At 37.7% G+C, this 22,610-nt stretch overlaps 1 long non-coding RNA gene across 1 annotated transcript in view; it reads left to right on the top strand.

The window, feature by feature from the left end:
- The first annotated feature begins 1,278 nt into the window (after positions 1 to 1,278).
- Positions 1,279 to 22,610, top strand: part of LOC104668678 — a 75,594-nt gene continuing 54,262 nt past the window's right edge. Inside the window, exons 1-2 of the long non-coding RNA XR_748870.2 lie at positions 1,279 to 1,363; positions 21,471 to 21,612. This is a non-coding gene — a long non-coding RNA (uncharacterized LOC104668678). The remainder of the gene's footprint in view (positions 1,364 to 21,470; positions 21,613 to 22,610) is intronic.

Genomic DNA, 22,610 nt, shown 5'->3' with positions numbered 1-22,610 from the left:
GAGAAGGCAAGAACTTTTTGATAAATCAATTATAAATTAATGACTTGGACTTAAAATTGCTTTAGTCTGAATTCTAGAGCAAAGAAATCATGTATTTTAATTCAAAACATTTCCTGATGTTTTTTGAAGCCTATTACTCAACTTTTCACAAACCTTTTCCAATCTCAGTTGAATCTCTCAGTGAGTTGTCTTGGCTCATATGGGAATTATCCTGTGCTCTTTAAGTACAAATCTGCAGGAATTATGTGGACTGAATACTAACTGGTATTCTGGGATGCCAAAATACATTTGTCTCTAGAAATTTTCTCCTTAGGGGCTGCCAGATGTTGTCTTTCTGTACAGAAATTTATTTTCATCCATAGACCCTGTCAGAGGGGGTAACTTAGTCATTCATGTGTGTTCTCAGAAACACAAAGCCCAATTCAAACTGGTTAAATGATCACAGAAATGTTTAGAAGTGGGTGGGCTTCAAAGTTAGTCAGATTGAATTCTCCAACGATGCTATTAAGCACTTACTTTTCCTCTTACCTTTCTACTCAGATTTCTGTAGAATCAGCTCTATCCATGATCTCAAAATGGCAGTCAGCAACTCTGGGAGAAACATACTTTTTCTTTTACACTGAGTAAAAGTCAGAGAGAACACTGCATTTGAATTGATTCAAAAGCAAGAGAGAGGTTAAGAAGTGAAACGGTGAGTATGAATAAATCTTTTGAGGAGTTTGCTGTAATGGGCAAAGAGAAACTCAGTGGTAATTGCAGGAAGATATGAGGCCAAGGAGAAATAAAAGAGGGAGTTAGACATTACAATTATGATGATGATGATAATAATTTTTCCAGTGGGTTGGGAAAGAAATAAAAATGTGCTTGAGTATGATTCCCTATCTATTCACTATTTGTGTCTCTTTTGCTGTGAACTACCTGTTCTTTGCCTATTTTAGTTATTTGTCTTCATTCATTCTTGATACTAAATACTTTTTATACATATTATCATTTTTTTCCAAATTGTCACTTGTTTTTAGTTGGTATCTTACTGAAGAAAAAGTTGAAGGGTGAAATCAAATGGTTATTCTCACAGAGGATTTAAATCTGGTCTAAACCCAATAAATTTTTTAAAAAACATTCTAATGCTAAAGTTTTAGGATTGCAACATGAAGTGCAAAATACCATTCTAATAATATCTTATGTCTTGGAACACTTAAAAATAGCTACTATTGGTCAATGTTGTAACTAGTGCTAGGCATTATGCTTAAAAGCTATATGCCTTATATTATTTAATTATTACAATCTTGTGAATGAAACTTTGTGATCTCAAGTTTACAGATGAAGACAATAAACTTCAGAAAGTTCAAGTACATTGCTCAAGGTTAGTCATTAATAACTAGGAATAATGAATAATTATGAATAATCTTGAACTATCCTTCCTATGCCTGTACTTGCCATTCAATTCATTCCAATTGTTCTTGCCATGTAAGGATTTGTTCAGTTTCTTCTATAGATTACTGTCTTTCTTTTTCCCCTTCCTTTCTTCCTCCTTCATTTTTTTTTCTATGAATCTTGGTTTAAGTAAAGTCAGTTTTTGTAGTTAGCATCTGATCGAGGAAAAGTCAAAAGAAAATTTTTGGCACATGACATTGTAAACTCAGTCCAGATTTGAACCCTGGTCTAATTCCAGACCACTACTCTAAACCCTTGAAGTGTGACTTTCAAAATCAATGATCATTAGAGTTTAAACTGACCCTGGAAGTCTCCCACTGCAACTTCCTTAAGAAGTAATATAGGATGGTTATTAAAAGTCTGAAGTTCAATCCTGTCTGTGTCATTTACTAGCAATTTTCTTGGCTTTATGGTTTGTATCCGTAAGATACGAAGAATATCATCAACCTCAAAGGATGATTGATTATTGGGATGGATGAGACAGTACAGATAGCAGTGCCTGGCATTTAGTAAGTACTCAGCAATTATCAGCTGTTATTTTTTTCTTCCCAACTGATACCCAAATGTCTTTCTCTGTGGGTCTAAGTGATTATCTACAGTAAAGATAAGTATTTCCTGTTAAAGGGAATGCATTATCTGCTATAGTGGTCCATTTTGTCTTTGGAAAGTTCCAGTTATTTGAACGTTCTTCCAAACAGACAGCTAAAAGTTGCCCTTCTCAAAATAATTGTTAACAATCCTTTTTAGGATGGCACACAACAGACAACCAACCTTTTGAAGATTATTATTATATTTCTTTAAATTGTTTTCTAACTAAGAAAATATTCACAATGGTTATCTTCTGTGTGCCCAAGCTCATCAATGACCCCCAAAGTTCTGAATAGAACCTTCTTCTACAAATGTGATTGGAAGAGCCCACAGATAGGCAGGATTATACTCCTCCTTCCTCTGGGTCATCTATTACATGGCCAAGTCCCCTTTGCTTACTTATATAGTCATCCAGCTGACACATACACTACTTAGAAGTCAAATTATACTATGTTTGTGCAACTGAGGTTTTGAACCCAGATGTAGAATTTATATTTGGCCAAAAACTCAGGCATTTGTAGTAAGTGACTATTTCCAAGATGTTATAATTTCCCTATTCTTACAATATAATTACCTCAAAAATAATCAGAAATAAGTGTATGAACTGGCACTTTATAATAGAGACCATAAAATTATTTCTTAACAGCTTTTTCAAAAGGATTTGAATTCCAACTATTTCTTGAAGGATCATCAATTGTTCAGATACTACATATAAAATGATATCATCCTTTGATTATATCTACACACTCATGTTTCAGAAAACAGCTTGATTTCACTTCTTATTTCTTCCTATTAGGCCAATGAGTAATCTTGGACTACAATTCTTCCTGTGCCTGTACTTGCCATTCAATTAATTCCATTTGGTCTTGCCACGTAAGGATTTGCTCAATTTCTTCTTTTGATTACTGTCTTTTTACTTTTCCTTCCTTCCTTCCCTCCCTCCTTCCTTCCTTCCTTCCTTCCTTCCTTCCTTCCTTCCTTCCTTCCTTCCTTCCTTCCTTCCTCCCTCCCTCCCTCTCTCCCTTCTATCCATCCTTCCTTTCCTTCCTTCTTTTTCTTCTTCCTTCATTTTTTTCTCTAAATCTTTGTTTAAGTAAAGTCAGTTTTTATAGTTATATGGGACAATAAGCAACCGAGAGAGGAAAATTCAAAGAAAGGCACCGGCACATGACATTGTAAACTCAGCCCAAACCACTGCCTAAATAGATTAATACTCACCCTCTTGACACCAGTTAGCAATAAGCTATATTTCCTCACCTTCATATTACTTTTTAAAATATTTATATGCCATTCCTTTCCTACCAAATATAGTTTTAGATGCTCACAATAAAAGAATAATGCAATCAGACTGAACCATTGTTGTCAAGTAAAAATAATATCAAGCAATGGAAAAGGAAGTTATTCAAAGATATGCATGCATACCAATGGCACCAATAACATTAATGACTGCCTTTCCTTCTTTCTCAAACATTTCCACTTATCCTGCTAGAATTCTCGTTTTGTGACCAGAAAATTCTTTATCTTCTGTTTTTCAGAAAATTCTCTTCTTTCCTTCACTTTCTTCAGTTATTCCCAAATGAGTGTGCACATTAAGCTCATAGGGAGAGACTGAAAAAAAATGCTAATGTTCTGTAGTTTCCATCCACTCAATTAAGTAAGTATTTGTAGAAACAGAATGGATCTTGAGGACACTGTCCCCTCTGCGTTCTCTTTAAAAAAACAGATTTTTTTTTTCTCATTTTTAAATTCTTCAGTGGCAGAATGGTGGTCACTCTTCTTTTCACCATTATCCCCACAGGCTCTTCTAAAATTTCTGGAACTCACTCTTCACCCTCTCCTCTTTTTTCTTTCTTTTTTTTTTTTTTCCTTTTTTTCCTACAGATATCCTTACCTTGCACCCTAATTCACTAAAAATTTTGGAACCTAGATTATAATTTCACTTTCCACATCTCTACTATCATTATAATTCTAGAAAATTCAGTGTAGTCAATACAAGAGTAGGTTCTGGAGCCTCTGTTTCAGCCCAGCTCTATCATTGCTAATTATGTTGCCATGGGAAAATTATTTAAACTTTCTTTGCCATAAAGTGGAAATGACACTAGGAGTAGCAGCCTTAAATGCTAGGAATCAAAGAGTACAGATAAAACTCTCAGAACATTGATGCATAATAAACACCTTATATATGCTACTTAGGATTCCTGGCAATTCTTACATCCATGAGAATGAACCCATCTAGCTCCAAAGATTCTTGGTTTCTTGATCTCCTAATCACTAGTTCACCTTTTCCTCCAATTTGTCGCAGTTGGCTAATCCCAGGGTCACACCCTAAGCCTCAGTATCAACAGGTCCTACTCCACCTCCCAAATCTCAAATTCAAAAATCTTGCTCTCCAAACACAAATTGTGTTTTTCCAATTGACTTTGCTCAGGAACCTCTAGCACTATAATTTTCCCATATCCCTAAGAGCTCTGTTTTAGTGGTCTTGCACTATCGATCCATCAACTCTTCTTGTTTTATTTTATCTTGCATTCCATGACCTTCGAGTGTAATTGCCTCCTTGCAAATATCACTGTTTCCCTCTCTACTCTCTCCTATTCTCTGAGTCAACCAGTAGAATCTCGGTTCCAGGTAAACCAACCAGGAAGCCCTTTTTCCTTCTTTCAACCCCTTTAAGGAGATTTTCCTGGAGGAAATTTCATAAACAGCTTGAATGGTTGCCAGTTAAGTACACAATCACAAAATTCAATCTGGCACTGGGCACTGCTCAGGACTTCTCTGCATTTATCTGGCTCTACCTCTTCTCTGAATGATTACTTCATTTCTTTTCTTTCTCCTTAAAACTCCTACTTTGCTGGGTGTGGTGGCTCGTGCCTGTAATCCCAGCACTTTGGGAGGCTGAGGCGGGTGGATCGCTTGAGGTCAGGAGTTCAAGACCAGCATGGCCAGCATGATGAAACTCCATCTTTACTAAATATACAAAAATTAGTTGGGTGTGGTGGTGGGCGCCTGTAATCCCAGCTACTTGGGAGGCTGAGGCAGAAGAATGGCTCGAACCTGGGAGGCAGAGGTTGCAGTAAGCTGATATCGCTCCACCGCACTCCACTCTGGGAGACAGAGGGAGACTTAGTCTCAAAATAAATACATAAATAAATAAATAAAACTTCCAACCTCTGTTCCTCCTGACTCTTAGTTGATGACCTCACCTCGCACTTCATTGAAACATTCTCGTTTTCTGGGCATTCTCTCACTTACCGACAAGCGAGCGCAATTTATGCCTGTCTTCATTCATGCTTTTCTTCTCCTCTCCTACTATGAAGTGTGGGTGAGCATGGGGGCTGTGTCTATGCCTACAAAAGACAAATTCCTCCTCCTGGTAGCAAGAATTTCTCTTCTGATTAACACTCTTCTGTCCCACATTTACAATTTCTTCTTCTTTATTTAATCATTTCCATCAGCATAAAAAGTTGCTTCATTTTCCCCATCTTAAAAAGTAAAGCCTTGCATTGACACCTTCCTTTTAGTTACTACTTCTCTCTGCACCTACTCATGGTCAATCTTGAAATAATTTTTCATTTCTATTGTCTCCACTTTTTTACCTTCCATTCTCTCACTGGTGTGTTTTGTGTACATTCAGTGTGCAGTGTGTACATGTTATTGGATGCAAGTATTGAACACGTATTGCTTGTCAGGTACTGCACAAAGAGGCTTGTATGAATCTAATTTAACTCTAAACTACATTTATCCACATTTTCCAAATAGGAACCCCCAGATTTAGAAAGGCAAGTTGTCCGAAGTTACGTAATTAGTCACAAAATCAGGCCTCAGCCCAATATTTGCTTAACTCTAAAGGCATATTCTTAAGTGCTTTTTTATTAAGTGTTGTTCTTAATCCTCCTGCCAGCTTAAAACATCTACCATCAAAGCCAAGAGATGGATATAGCAGATGTTAAGCTCTTAGAAAGGTCCTGGTAATGGGAGGGACAAAAAAACATGGCCTTTTCCTTTCTGAGGCTCTCAGTTTGGTGAAATATATTCATATGGAGCATGAAATAAACTGTGTCTAAGCCTCAGTATAACTTTATGTTTAAACATTCTCTGTTGTGTATGTCAACTTCTGTAGATAAGTGATGAGAAAAAGATTTGCTGTCCTTGAAACTTGGAAGAAGATAAAGAACAATCATCTTAAAAATGCCCAATCTAACCTTTGTTTTCCTGAAAAATAAGCCATAGTGTAGAAATAAAAAAGAAAACATAAATACGGCCGGGCGCGGTGGCTCAAGCCTGTAATCCCAGAATTTTGGGAGGCCGAGACGGGCGGATCACGAGGTCAGGAGATCGAGACCATCCTGACTAACATGGTGAAACCCCGTCTCTACTAAAAAATACAAAAAAAAAAAAAAAAAAAAAAAAAAAAAACTAGCTGGGCGAGGTGGCGGGCCCCTGTAGTCCCAGCTACTCAGGAGGCTGAGGCAGGAGAATGGCGTAAACCCGGGAGGCGGAGCTTGCAGTGAGCTGAGATCCGGCCACTGCACTCCAGCCTGGGCCACAGAGCGAGACTCCGTCTCAAAAAAAAAAAAAAAAAAGAAAAAAGAAAAGAAAACATAAATACCTAGAAAGTAATTGGTTAATTGTATTTTTATAAAAAGTACTATACCTATATTTTTTTAATATCATAGCCACCATATTTGTTGTTATGGGTTATTGAGTTCATATCATGCTTTGCTTGGCCTATTACCATCGATGACCTATCTGAATTCTCATCCCTTCACTAATCAATTACCTTTCACTTTTCACAAATAAAGATCTAATCATATTACTTCCCTGCCAGAAACCTCCCCTATTTTTCTAGCTCTTATAAGATACAATATAGTTTTCTATAAACAGCATATAAAGTGTTTACTGGGTTAGTCTCCAACAAAACTTCCAACTGTATCTCCCTTAGCACCTTTTTTTCCTTCTTTCTCATTCTGGTCATATATGTCATGTAACCTATAGATAATAGTTGCAAGCTTTTAATCCAATCTATCATTATCAAACTTTATAAATATGTGGGCTTGTACTTTTGGATACGTTTTGCAAGCTCTCTAAGCTTTAGAAATATTCTCAGCTATAAAATTGGAATAATAATAATACTTACCTTGAGGGATTCTGTGAGCATTCAACATTTATTGGACCATACATATTTTCACACCTATACACATGCACATATATTTACAGATCCATATGCATCCAAACATATCTACAGAAGGCACGTGCCCACGAAGGGGTTTACAAAAATAGCAACTCTTACTAATTTTGTCACAGAAACTGTTGCCTTTCTTGTAATTACTACATCATAATACTCATCACTGTATATCTCTTCCATAAAGCTTGTCACATGTCCCCTCTGGATCTTCCCAGCTCTTCCTATTTATGGCCGTGATAAGACATTTCCTCCTTGGTTGTGATTGCTAGCTTATGTAACTAACTATCCCACTAACATAGCCAGAATCTGATCCCTGGAAGGAAAGTGGCAAGAGTGTTTCCCTCAATCAGATTCACAGAGTGCTTATACTAAAGAGTTTTGTGTTCCTCAAAGTCATCAGGAAGAGTGTGAATTAGCTGGCCCTGGAGCACCTGAGACACATAAGCTGTCTGCTCTTGCTCAGCTTTCTGTAAAAACAGGAAAACTGCATCGTGGAAAGGTGAGTGTCCCCCTCTCCAGGAAGCTCTCTCTCTGCATGCCACCCTCCTTCATTTTGCCACACCCTGAGCTGCTTTTCTCCCGAGTTCCTCCACTTGTGTGTATTTCTCCTTAAGACCCTCTCTCTCCCTCTCTCTCTCCTTCTCTCACTCTGCCTCCTTTTCTTTTGTTTTTTTCTTCTTATATTCCTCCACTCTCCACTCTTTCTGTCAGTCTTGTCCATTTCTATACCATTTCCACGGTAAGGTCCTCCCCATCTACTGTCCAGCCTGCACTGGTCTGGCCACCCCCCTCTGCTCACTCACGGTCCCTTGCTAATGGTAGTCTAAGGATGATGATCTAATTTAGAATTCCATGCTTTAGAAAGAAACAGGATTGCTGGGTGTGGTGGTGCATGCCTGTAGTCCCAGCTACTTGGGAAGCTGAGGCATGAGAATCACTTGAACCTGGGAAGCAGAGGCTACAGTGAGCCAAGATCGCACCACTGCACTCCAGTCTGGGTGACAGAGCGAGATTCTGTCTCAAAAAAAAACAAAACAAAACAAAACAAAAAACAAACAAACAAAAAAAAAAACGAAAGAAATGGTAAGAAAAGAGTTCAAACTTTCTCTCCCAGCACATCGTAATTATAGCAAGTTATTTCTGTTAATCAGCTCATAGAACACACACAAGTGGTTCAGGAGAGGCAAGGTGTGTTTGATCATAAAAGGCTGGGGTTCACAAGGTATCCAGAGAGGACTTTATCAGGTCACACCATCAGACACATAACAGGGCAGTTGTTTCTCTTTCTTAGCCTTAACCCTCAAATGGGAGTTAGTGTAGGGAAGGCCTTGCTCTTCACAAACACTCCAGGATAAGGTGATAAGAAGATTACAAGTAAAGCCTCTCTTTAGCTATTCCACATCTCCTGTCAGATAGAGCAAGTTAAATTACAGTGCAGGCCACAAATGCATTGATCATCCACTAGGCTTGTACTACCCAGAGTTTTAAAGATCCATGCCAAGGATAAGTGATGTCATTCAGCAAAGTTTATTTTAGCAAGGAGGGTTAACCAAGTTCAAGGAGGTGAGGTTCTGGGAGACAGCCCTAACTCTCCAATGCTGAGTTCAACTCGTATGTAATCTTCATCAGTGAATATTTCCTCACAGCCCATGAGAGGTGTTGAGTGAACACACGGATGATATAGCCTGTGCTCTGAAATGACTTACATATGTCTCTCTCAGCCCCGAGCCCCTCCTTCATCTTATAAATCCAGTCTCAAAACACAGAATACATCCCTAAAAATGGCATATTTCCTACTTAGAATTACTCTGTGAGTGTTCATGATGAAGCATGGCCTAAGTCATATGAAATTTTAGATTCTCTATTCTTTATGCATAAAATGTAAAGTTTCTCTGTTCGGACACAATGTTCTCTTATAATAAGCTTCAGTTATCCTCTTTCAGCCTATAAAACACATCGTGTACTTTAACAAAGATATAAAATTCTTCAAATGATTTTGATAGTCCATTCATACAAAGAAGATAGCCCTTTTTGAGGCTATAACAAGAAAAAAAAAGATAAATCATTAGAAACACTTAAAAATTCTGTACATGACACTCTTCTTTATTAAAAAGACCCATTGTAAATTGGAAAGTTCCGAAGTCTTTGTGGTGAGGGAGAATGAATTATAATGACATCACTGGGTCGTGAACTAGGCCCACTGGCTACTTTCCAGAATGAAATTGACTAGGAGAGATCAGATGAGCCCATTCGTAGCATAAGACATCTGGGAGGCAGCCAGGGAATCGAGGTTCAAGCCCCCTATTTAGGACACACTTCCTCTTCCTCTTCATCATCAAATACGATTGTGATTTCCCAGGCAAGGCAGCCAGCATAACAATGCATTTCAATTCATATTCTAAAGAACACCCAAAAAGTTCTTTGTACTCATTCCTCAGTGAAAGACCTCATGAAAAATATTAACATGTCAACATCTGGCTGACACCTTTGATACATTTTCATCATGTTGCTGATGGGAAGCATTTTGCCTTCAAATAAGCATAATTTGCCAGTCTTTTCCATCTCCTTTTTTGTCTCTCTCCCAGCGTAATAAATGGTGTCTGAAGCCCAAGAGGAACTCATTTCTGTTAACAGATCATTTGTAAACCTTTAAGGGCAGCTGGTGAGGAAGAGGCATTTTTTTCTTGTCTTAACTTTCCTGGTTGTCTCTCTAAATGCAAAATGACACCTCATTCAACGCTTTCTGGTGTCATCTTAATCTCCCTTATTTTACACTTTCTACCTTTTTGATATTGCTGTAGACTGCATGGAGGCTTTTTACCTAATACTGTAATACCTATTATCTGAGGCATTTAGGTACATAGGCTCTTGCCAGCTAAGAATAATGCAGATCAATTGGATGTCAGCAGTCCAATAAAGTCAGATAGTGTGTGTGTGTGTGTGTATATATATATATGGTGGGAAAAAAGCTACCTACCCACCTGACCTTACAGCCAGCACATTTCAATATTAATATGTTTTATGCATGCATATGATAACGTTTTACTTTCCTTATGGTTCTGTGGGGAAGTCTCACTTCCCTCTGCAGAGGATTATTACCTATTCTGAGGGGTTATGATTATAGATACTTACTAAGACAAGAATAATTGACCATAAAAAACCTTTTATATTCCCACAATCATTTTTGCATTGACTAAAAGTGTCAAGAAAACCTGATTTTATTAGCAGGCCTCTAATTTTGCCTTCATTTAATTTTTTATCTGGCTTTTTCCCCCCAGTATGTTTTTAGTCTGAGATATCTGGCAATTGTACAAAAGAACAATTTGTTACAGAACCTTTACCGAATGGAAGTTCTATAATCCAAGCATAACATCAAGTATCAAATAAAATAAAAATGTATGAGATCAGCAAAGGGGGCATGCTCCAAGGTAAGGAACTGATCTAGGGCCTAGAAAAAAAAGAAGTTTAAATCAAAATGTGACTGCTCGGCTACGAAGTAAGTCTGTGGAACAAAGGGTCAAATGCAGCTTTGACCTTTCATTCCCCTCCACCCACCAATAGGTCAGATCCCGTCAGCACTGAGCCTATTTCCAGCAAGGCGCAAGGAGCAGAGCTGTGTGTATTAAGAAGCAGTGTGGAAAACTCTAGAGGACACTTGAGGGGAAGAAGGAGAAAATACACTGGCTTTTCCGGAAGTAGGGATGGAGTGGGCACAAGAAGTAGAAGTGACATGGTACCCATTTGACCCTTGAAAACAAAACCAGCTCTGGTAACCTCATTTGCTTCTTTCCCCGCCTCTGTCCCTCAAATATTAGAAACAAGACAAATCCAAGATCACAAATGGATATTGTGGTTAAAGGCATGACTGCAACTGGAAAGAACTCAGGCTAAAACAAGGAGGAAAAGTGTTCCAGTTCTACTACTAATTGGTGGAGGATTGTTGGCAACTCCCTTCTGGCACCAACATTCTGATTTTGGAGATTCTAAATGCATTCACTTTTCAGATGACAGATGATGCAGTGGAAAGGAGAAATGGGAGTGATATTGTATCCATTTGGCCCCTGCAAACAAAACACATCCTGGTTAGCTCCTGTATATGCATAGTGAGTCTTAACATTTTAGATTTCCCTGAAATCAACAATCAGAACCTTCAAAAAACAAGAATCACTGGAACCTTACAGTCTGTCTCAAGTGATGTGAATGGAAATCTGTGGCCATTGATCACCCATTCTCAGCTTTATATCTTATTTCTGGTCCACCAACAGAGGGTATCATGGTGAAGAAACTATCTCAGCTCTTTGAGGAATGCATGTTCATGGGAAGAGACTAATTCCTGTTCATTCCAAAGTTAACAGAGGGCCAGAATGGGGACTTCAAGAAAATAGCATGTAGAGCTTGGGGGCCCCTTTGACAAAGGGAAACTGACTTCTTGCTCTCCCTCTAGGTGCTTGCCGGAGTCAAGAAGCTATAGCACGTTTTAGTGTCGCCTTGACAGAGAAGAGGATCATGATGAGGGAGAATTTTGCATGACTTGACACGTGCCTACTTGAGTTTCTAAGTGAAGTGTCCATTAAGACTGTGCCCAAGATTAGTCAAAAGAGGTCATGAGACATAAGAAATCTACTAGGAAGCCAATCAGATCAGCCTATGAGGGTGAGGCTGCTGGAGCTGTGGTGTGAAATGTACCTGGGAAGATGGTGCAGGAATCTTTTCTCTTTACCCCCCAGTGGTTTCCTTGTCCCTCAGAATGTGCAAAGAGGACTCAGTGGTTCTTGTGTTTCCACCTAAGAAAGTGGGGAGATTAAATGGGTCAGAAGGCTGCTAAGCTAATCTAGAGGGGGATAAAACCTTCTGGAGACGTCAAAGGAATGTGTAGATCTTCAGAAAAAGGTGCTGGTGGTTAAGCTACACCAACTCAGGGAGAAAGGCTACATCATGAGTGATAGTTGCTGAAGAGAATCAGTGAAGCCAAAGACTCTGCCCCAATCTGACCTAGCAATTTAGATAAATCCTTCCTCTTTCTCTCTCATGCTTGACATCCTCCCTTCAACACTAGAAGGTCATTCAAGGACAGGGGAAGTCAAATATGCTTTCAATTCTTCCTGGTCCCAGTCAGATCAGGAGAGCCAGAAGAGCTTGACCAAGAACAGGGAGAAGAATGAGATGATAGAGGAAAACTCTTTTCTCCCTTTTCGAACCCAAGCAGCCAGGGTCTAGTCTGTTCTAGAAGTCGTTGGTGGAAAGGAGTGCAAGAAATTTAAAATCAATAGGAGATGTTAATTTCAAAATAGGCTAAATTGGGCCAGGCGCAGTGGCTCACGCCTGTAATCCCAGCACTCTAGGAGGCCGAAGAGGGTGGATCACGAGGTCAGGAAATCAAGACCATCCTGGCTAACACGATGAAACCCCGTCTCTACTAAAAATACAAAAAATTAGCTGGGTGTGGCAGTGTGCACCTGTAGTCCCAGCTGCTGGGGAGGCTGAGGCTGGAGAATGGTGTGAACCTGGGAGGTGGAGCTTGCAGTGAACCAAGAACACGCCACTGCACTCCAGCCTGGGCGACAGAGTGAGACTCCGTCTCAAAATAAATAAATAAATAAAACAGGCTAAATGAAGTTTTATATCTGTGAGGGACTTGACACTATAGGACAGTGTCAAGGTATTTTTTTTTTTTTTTTTTTTTTTTTTTTTTTAATGTGAAACGGGATCCTGACATAACACGGTTGAAGGTCAGGATTGGAAAATGAAATAAAATCACAATCGACACAATAGAACCTGTTTTGTTTCATATCCAATTTTAACTTCTTCAATAAACCAGTTACAGGTTTAAGAGTTTAACTACCCTACCTGCCAATCTAACCAAAATAACTGCCTTCTGAACTGTTCAATAATTTAATATAAGCAACAGGAATATATAATCAGGTTGATGAGGGATTATTTGCTGTAAAACCAATTGTTGATGGTTAAAAAGCAAAGCGTGACTGCTTTGTCAATTTCAGTTATGTACTTGGGAGGAAAGCCCCTTGCTTCCATACAACCTTATTTATTTAGAAGCACTCGTTGTCATTTCTTGCAGGTCCTTCCAATTGTCAGTTTTCATTTAAGAGGGACAATTGTAAGAACAACCTATAAATAAACACACATCACTGGTTTCATCCTCAAAATAGATAAGGAATTATACCTTGCATTATGCATTCTGCTAAGTCTCTTTTGGTACTTCAGGGAATAAAATGATAACTTGACAATTTTATCATATACAGTCATGGGCTGCATAACAACATTTCAGTCAACAATGGATTACATAAACAACAGTGGTCATATAAGATTATAAGACTAGATTTTTACTGTACCTTTTCTGTGTTTAGATATGTTTAGATACACAAATACTTACCATTGTATTCCAATTGCCTATAGTGCTGTACATGTTTATAGCCTAGGAGCAAAAGGCCATACCATACAGCCTAGGTGTGTAGTCAGTCATGCCATCTATGTCTGTGTAAGGACATCCTATGATGTTTGCACCTCGACAAAATAGCCTAATGACATGTTTTTCAGAATATACCCCTGACGTTAAGTGATATATGACCATTTAATTGAAGTAAAAAGAAACATGAGATAGATACTTCAGGTTAATTAGCAGAAGTTTGCTGTGGTCAGCAAATTCGTTAGGCCATTTTCAAAACTCCAAGATATTTGCTGGAGTATAAACATGATTACTATCATAATGAGACAAGAAGCTGTCCACTTAGGAGTCCCTAAGTAATGAATTTGCTCGTATCAATTCGTTGACACTCATTTATCACATATTTCCTATTGAACACAAACCCTGAGGTCATAACCGGGAGCTACCCATATCTCCACCTCCTGCCAAACCCAAGGAGGGGTCTAATTGCCTTGGCCTGTGGGCTCTGGCACCCATACCAACCTTGGTTCTGAACATGAAGTCATATTTGGTTTCCCTAGTCTTTGACTTATATCAATTCAGTATTCCAAAAGAAGATCATGCTCTTGCCTACTGCGCGCTAGATCTGTACTCCTTTAGAACATTTCCTTCTTGTTATTTTACCTGTATTGACCCCTTCTGTCCCTAAACCATAGCCTCAAGAGTGGACCATAACTAAATATGGTAAAGTGACTATGGTTTTCACTGCAGAGCAGTGGATCAGTAAGAAATGTTCCTAATATCTCAAATAACCTGAAATTAATTCATTCATAGAGTCACCAAATCTTGCTTCAGTTGGTCTCAATGAATAAAGTACTAGTGTTAGGATACCACCTTATTTACTTCTCCCTCATCCTAGAAAACTATCGCCTGATAATGCCCATAGGTACATGGCATATACCATACACTTATAACCAGAAGGTTTTGAAACCTTAAACAGGAGTTGGGAGCCTAGAGTCCTATCCTTGGGCTTTAGAGTTGGATAGATTGAGCTCTAAATCCTAGTTCTACCAATTTTCTTTAATTTTCTTATTTTATTATTATTATTTTTTTGAGACAGGGTTTCTCTCTTGTTGCCCAGGCTGGAGTGCAACGGCCTAATCTCAGCTCACTGCAACCTCCACCTACTGGGTTCAAGTGATTCTCCTGTCTCAGTCTCCTGAGTAGCTGGGATTACAGGTGCCCACCACCACGCCTGGCTAATTTTTGGTATTTTTTTAGTAGAGACTGGGTTTCACCATGCTGGCCAGGCTGGTCTCAAACTCCTGACCTCAGGTGATCTGCCTCGGCCTCTCAAAGTGCTGGAATTACAGGTGTGAGCCACTGCACCCGGCTTAGTTCTATCAATTTTCAATGTGTGGACTTGGGCAAGTCACTTAAACTCTCTGCACTTTGTTTATAAAATGGGAGCAACCATGTCTTCCAGACTGGGTCATTTCAAGGATTAATGAAATGGCATAAAGAATACATGCCCAGATTTCACAGCAATATTGTTTTTGGTCTGAATTCAGAATCCCTCACTTACCAGGTGTGATCTGCGGGCAAGTAACAAATACTTAATTTCTCTCTCCTCCAATTTATCATCTATTAAATGAGAATGTTAATAGTAACCAAGTGATTGAATTACTTTGAGTGTTAATTTAGTTAGTATTGACAAAGTATTTACAAAGTGCCTGGCTATGGTAAATGTTCAATAAATGTAAGCCGTTATAAATGATATTCTTGTAATATAGTATTGCTTATATTACTACCCATAATAACCAAGATGTTGAGGTGAATATTAACAGTCTCCTTGACAGGTTTGACTTGAAGCCAACTATAGTCCATTGATTGAAGGGGGTTAAACCCAAAGGCTGAGGGACAAAATGTCCCTAAATTGGCCACACAACCATGAAGGACCCCAGCCACTCTCCATCCCTGCTGGGAACTTAGCAAATCACAATCTCCTGGAGTTCCTTGTCAGATCATAGACTCTGCCCAAGCAACTCTAAATTGAATGGGGGGTAAATTGTCTATTCTCGAAAAATCTATGATATTAGGAGAAATCCATTTCTTTGATAGCAAGATCAAAACCTGCTCAGATGGTTTTCATGAATGAAGAAGGAAGTGTTACATACCTACCAATGGTTGGGATGCAATGTGTTGTAACACGAATGTGTTGCATTTCAATATGAAGTTCGTATTGAAGTTCAGAAGTATTCAATATGAAGTTCATATCAAAGTATTCCCCAGTATGAAGTTCATAAGTAAACTTCCCCAACATGAATTTTTTAAGTAAAAAGACCAAGAGCCCCACTATAATGAAGGGAATGAATGTGAAACATATAGGCTTTCTTAAGAAATTACAGGGGTGATTTCATAAATAAAATTTATTATATATATAAATTTATATATGTAAATTATATATAAAATTACAGGGGTGAGCCACTCTGCCTGGTCTATATAGGCATGGCATGATGGCTCACCCCTGTAATCCTAGCATTTTGAGAGGCCAAGGCAGGAGTATCACTGTAGGCCAGGGGGATCAAGACCAACCTGGGCAAAGTAGAAAGATGTCATCTCTGAAAAAAGGAAATAATAGAAACAGGGCATGATGGTTCTTATATGTAGTCCTCATTACTCTACTTGGGAGGCTGAGACAGGAGGATCACTTGATTCCAAGTGTTCAAGCTTACCTTGAGCTATGATTGCACCACTGTTCTCCGGCATGGGTGACAAAGAGAGACTCTGTCTCTAAAAAAATAAAAAAGTAAAATAAAATTTTGCTTATTGATTGAAGGGGGTTTAAACCCAAAGGCTGAGGGACAAAGTGTCTAATGTGCCCTCCAAAATGGGGACACTTTGGGAAATTTTAAAATAAATAAATGGAATATATATATATATATATTTAACTTTATATACATATATATATATATAAAGTTGAAGGTACTATGGGTAATACCAGGATTAAAGGATAAAACAGTCTCTTGTTTCTCTAGTGGTATAATGAAAGTAAAATATGTACACAAATATCTCCAATGCAAAGCAGGAAGTAGTAAATGTCAAAGAAATCCACAGATGTGGTGCAATAAAGTGCTAAGGCAGTAGAGGGTTTCCTGTATAAGGAACCAGAAAGGGTTCTGTAGAGGAAGCGGCATTTCTTAACAACTTCTAGCTTCTGTTAAATGCCCTTCTGCTGACCACTAACCCTCTTCTCACTACCACAGGGTAAGAGCTACCCCATGCCAAGAATGCTCACCTTCCTTCCCCTGCTTGGCGAGCAAGTGCTCATCTTGTAAGATCTCATCAAGGGTTACTTCCCTGATCCCCTTTCTCCAATAAATTTGGCTCTCCTTTATTTGGGAACACATGACTTTGTATCAACATCTCTCTCTCTTGACCTTGTCATTCATGTTAGCTTTCCTGTAGTTTTCACTAGACTGTAATTTCTGTAAGGGCATGGACCATGCTTTGAATTCTTGGTGCCAAGAGATTTAAATTTTTTTGGAATGAATGAACTCTGCTTTTTACAATGAAGAAATCTAAAGAAAAGAGAAAAAAAAAAATCCTGCTCTCAGTGAGCAGAAAGGTAGAAGAAACGAAGGAGGAAAGAGCTAGTTGTTTGTGATTGCCTGATGCTACGTAATTTGATTTAATTGTCAGGATCCAAAGATTTTTAGTTGGCATTCCTATCCCTTCTTACCCTGTGGATGCTGAGATTGAGAGAAATTAAAAGCCTTGTCTAAAGCCACAGAGCTGTGAAACTGAGTAACTGGGATTTAAGCCCAGGTGGTTTCCTTCACTGCATGATGCTTCCAAATGGAGAAATCCATCACTGTGATGTTACTAGGCTTTAAAAAAGAAAATAGCCACTTGGACACAGTCTAGAAAGAGTCTTTTCTACCTCCCCACAGGACCACCATGGAGCCTGATCTTTTTAAAAATAAAATAAAATAAAATAAAATTTGTCTACCTGGAGAACAGATATCTGATTCCTGAGGAAGAAAACCAGTATTTCTTTCTGTCTTATTCTGTCCCCTCTTCCTCAATTTCTCCTTCAACCTCTCTCCCTCCACTCCTCTCTCTGATATGGAAGAGTTTAACTTTCTAAAGTGATGACAATAATTGGGTCAAGCCTCTGCTGGGATATTGGTTTATTCCCTCAGGAATCTGACCTGAGCTTCAGTTCCTAGGATAACACACAATTTAAATTAGATTTAAATTTTCTGTATAGTGGGAAATAAGCCAAGCTGAAATTTTGTTTAAAAAATTGTTTTTTCAGGAAAAATCAGAGATAAATGATTTATAAGATAAAATACACATTATTTATAATTAAGAAAAACTAGAAATAACATCAACATTCAATAATAGAAGTTTAATAAACTATGGTAACTTATAGGATGCAATATTCTATATTTATTTAAAATGTTTCCAAAGAATATAGAAGACATGGAGTATGGTGGTGATATATTACTAATTCAGACATCAAAATACAAAAAAAACCAAAATTTTAATTTTGTAAAACTAGTATATACTTAAATATGGATATATTTAAAAAATATTAAAAGATTGGAAGATGATACACTAGAACATTAACAATAGCAGTTCTGTTTGATTCTATAGCTGGTGATTCTATAGTTTTCTAATTTTCTACAATTAACATGGAATACTTTTACAATCAGAAAATAATTCAGGTTTGAGAAATGCTTAAGCAGGTGGAATCTCATTTTGAAATTCTTCCTAGAAAAAAAATTTTTTTTCGCTGTTTCATCCCAATCATTGTTTCCAGGAAGGAAATTCTGTCATCCTGAAACTTGTGTTTATTCACACCTCCTCACTCTTGCTCCTGTCAGTCTGCATTCTAAAAAACATTCTGATACAGTTCAGTGCACTGAAAAGAACCTAAGCTTCAGAATGAGGTAAATCTGAGCTTCAGTCTATCTTTCCATATTTCTTAGCTATACAATCTTTGGAAAACTGTATATTCTTTGAGTTTCAGCTTCCTCATCTGATGAGAATGGAATGGGACAGCATTTGCAGAACCCACAGAGGTCCTCAGATACAATGTAATAGTAGTCATTAACACGGTTCATTACTTTCTCTTGCCTCTCCTTCTCTGTACCCATCCAAATTTACTCATCCTTAAGGTCTGACTCACATTTTAGTTCCTCTACAAAGTCTTCCATGACTCTCTCTGCCAAATTATGAAGTCTGCAATTTTTAAGAACGTTTTCTGTAGAACTCACTTAGCGCTCATACATAGCTTCATAAATTTAGTGAGTCTATTGGTATGTCCCCGACTAAAACAGACAGGCGCACATCATCCATCTCCTTCATTTATTATAAGCTTTTAATCAGCAGCTAATGATGGGGAGTTGAATCTTTTGCAGATGAGTTTTGAATATTAAAGTACATTTTTGAATCAGAATATAGAGCAGTAAAAACTGAAGTCTGCAATCATGTTCCCTCTTCATTCACCTAGAGCAGGCTGAAAATCTATCAGTGGCCTGTGTGTGGTACCAGTGACTAGATCTGAATTATCAAGATAGAAGGTCACCATCCCAAGAGACAGGACTGCTCAAAAAGCCCTGGAATCGTCCTGATTCTTGTCAGACTGTGGAAAAGTGCTAAGAACATAAATTGGTGAGTATGTTTGATAAGGTGAAGCAAAGTGGACGGGTCCTGCAGCTCTAATTTCTTCTCCCTTACAAGTCCGTCAGTCAAGTAGATTACTAGGAAACTGGGTTTCTATGGAATAGAAGCAGGGAAAGAGAGAGAAGGGAAGATACACCCAATAATGCCTCTCTCGGGTGTATTTCTATTAGTGTCCTCATTCTAAAATTATTGACACACCAAATCTAATGACCAAGTTGGATGCTTTCAGGCAAAAAGGTATCAAATGCCTAAAATGTCATTACTTTACTTCTGAGAAGCCACTATTTCTTTTATTCTCATACACTTGCTTATCTTGAACTGGTGAACCACATAAATAAATATATTTTGATATCTTTTAAAACTAGACACTTAGCAATATATCTTTAATATAACCTTTTTTTCTAATAGCTTCTTTCAAGATCTTTTTCTTTAAATTAAGAAAAACATAAACTATCACATGTATCCCTTCCTGGTGGTGTCTAGAATATACTAGGAATAAATACGTAGGTAAGAATTAAGGGTTAGGCTGTGGGTTGAGATCTGCTTTTTAAAAAATTTGAAAGAAAAAACCCACTAAACAATGCACAGAAGAATTTTTTTTGTTGTTACATTGTTCTCATGAATGAAAGTTTCATTGTTTGGCTTCAGCCAATTTTTTAAGAAACTTACAAATGAAGATGAAGGCAAGCTTTTAAAAAACACCTTTGGTCATAAATATAAATAAGATTTTCATGCCAGAGAGAAATTGGTGCTTTGTTCATCATTTGCATAGCAAAAGAGGGAGGTTTGTTGGCTCTTTCTCATTTAATTCTATTGACCTGCCAACATTTTACAGAACTTAGTAACATCCATTATTTCTTTTTTTACATATAGTTATTGCTGTCCCTTTTATGAGATCTTACTTGTGTTATCTCACGTTCTTCCTTCCTTTTCTTTATTTGCGTGTCATAAAAATGCTGAATTTGTACAACTTTCAGGTAATTATTTTTATGAGCTCACAGAAGGTTATCTTCAATGCTATCACAAAGCCTTCCAGCGGTCAATGAATCATGCAGATTATTTCATGATCCCTTGTCCAAGATTGCTACAGAGGCATAGGTTGCTTCATGAAAACACTTTTAAAAATTGGGAGCAAAAGATATTCTTGTAACATTAGTTGTTTTTTTTCCCCCTAAATACAAGCAGTAACCATATTGCAAAATATTTAAAAAGTAGGAAAACAGCACAAAGAAGTAATTCCACCATCTCCATAAATGTTGTTAATATTTTAATTCATATCTTTCTATTATATAAAATATATACACACATAAATGTAGAGTTTGTACTCTGATTTATTCCAACTTGCATTAGAAAGGGAACGTTTTCTTTTGTCACCAGTTTTTAAAACCATTTACCAATTATTTATATATTCATTGCCTGAATAAACAATCATTTAAAGTTCTATTGCCTTTTTAGACTATCTTGGATTTTACCTGAAAAAAAATTTAATTTGGTCTGGTTATGCATATTCTCCTCCAATGCCTGAGTCACACATAATTAAGACTCTCTTCTAAATTCAATGAGTTTAAAAAGTTTAATGAGCCTTTTCTCAAATAACAAAAGATAAGATTCAAATGAAAGAAAAACACCTTTATTCACATGAGATGATAGTTACATGGTAACAGCAGCTGTCACTACACTGAGAGAGAGCCAAGAAGGGCCCTTGGTTCTGTAAAATCTGATTCACACGCGTGAACTTGAACTTCTGAATTCTAGAGCGAGAGTGAGCAAACTGTGACCGGAGAAGCAAATTCAGCCCATGGCTGCTTTGGTATTGCCTGTGAGCCGAGAATGAGTTTTACACTTGGAAACGTCTGGTTAAAAAAAAAAAAAATCTTAAGAATATTATTTTGTGACACATGAAAATTATATGAAATTCATATTTCAAAGTTGTCTTACAACCTGGTCAACACTTATTTTTGTTTATGGATTGTCAGTGGCTCCTTTGTCACACCAGAACAGCGGAGTTGAGTGGATGTGAAGAAAGTGGTATAGCCCACAAAGGATAAAAGATTTACCCTCTGGTCTTTTACGGAAAAAGTTTGCTGACCCCTGCTCTGTATAATGAGGTTCTGAGCAGGATAGCGATAGAAAAGTCTATGCTCATTTTCTTTCAGCCCTCAATCCAAATCCCCTTCCTGTTTTCAGCAGGACTATTTGTGCCCATGAGGGAAACACGAAGGATTGTCAGTATTCATTTGCTATCAGAACTGCCTTTGAACTTCAGGGAAGCCGCCATCTTGTTTTTGTTCACTCCTCTAAAGCACAGTGTCTGCAACATGAAACACTAGTAAGTTCTTTAAACTTCTTGTTATCTTGAGACAGGGCAAGACCTTTACCCAATTTATTTAGTTATGGAGGAGGAGGATGAAAGATTGGGTCCTAAGTGTTATTCAATGGCATGACATGGTTTTCCCTGGAAGGCAGCCAGAACTGATGCTTATGAGGTGTTTGTCTGATGAACTGTACCCCTGTGACACTAAGCAGAGCCCGGAGGAGGTGGCAGTCCATCTTTGTAACTCAGGTTTGATTTACAAATCAGAAGAATGTGCAAAGCCCGTAGAAACCGGACCCACCCCTAAGACAGTCTAACAAGGAAATAATGACCCCTGCTTGTGAATAACCGCTTGGAAGGTGGGATGATTTGGACTGTTGTTGAAGTATATTATAGCATTTTCATGAAAGCAAAATAGAGCCTGGGCAACTGCTGACTGCTTTAGTAACTGGAAGTCTGGAAAATAATTATTAGCCAGTGTTAGTGGGTTATAGAGAATCCATCTAATTAAAGGAAGCCATTTAGTGAATGTATGGAAGCTTCTAATACAGCTCACATAAACAGGAAAAAAAAAAAAAAAGTTGGAAGGAAGAAAATACTGTGTCAAAATGTCTCCAGGATTAAATTCCAAGTTCAGAAAAATAAGATGAACCCATGTATTTGACAATGAAATTGTCTTATAACAGAATGTCATAATTTCAGAAAATTAGATTTACCATGAGCTATAATACTTCTTGCTATTCTCCTCAACTTCAGTTTTACATCCTGTGTACAATTTCATAAGGCTCTAAGAACTAATCTTAATTTTGCCCAGAAAAATTATATTAAGATGTCTACAGAATTCTATAGAATGCTTGGCAGTGTTTACAAAAAGTCAAAATGTGGTCATCTGGGGTCAGTATAAAATACAATGCGTGTACAAAAACATGATTGTCTTATTTGTGTTACTGCATTAATTTTAAGTAATGTTTTTTTTTCCAATTAAAGAGTAATATGTTTATTATAGAAAATTT

Source organism: Rhinopithecus roxellana, chromosome 5 (genome assembly GCF_007565055.1).
Source record: "Rhinopithecus roxellana isolate Shanxi Qingling chromosome 5, ASM756505v1, whole genome shotgun sequence".
NCBI classification, from domain to species: Eukaryota; Metazoa; Chordata; class Mammalia; order Primates; family Cercopithecidae; genus Rhinopithecus; species Rhinopithecus roxellana.
Note: the sequence above shows the minus strand (reverse complement) of the source record. Positions and strands in the feature narration are given on the sequence as shown.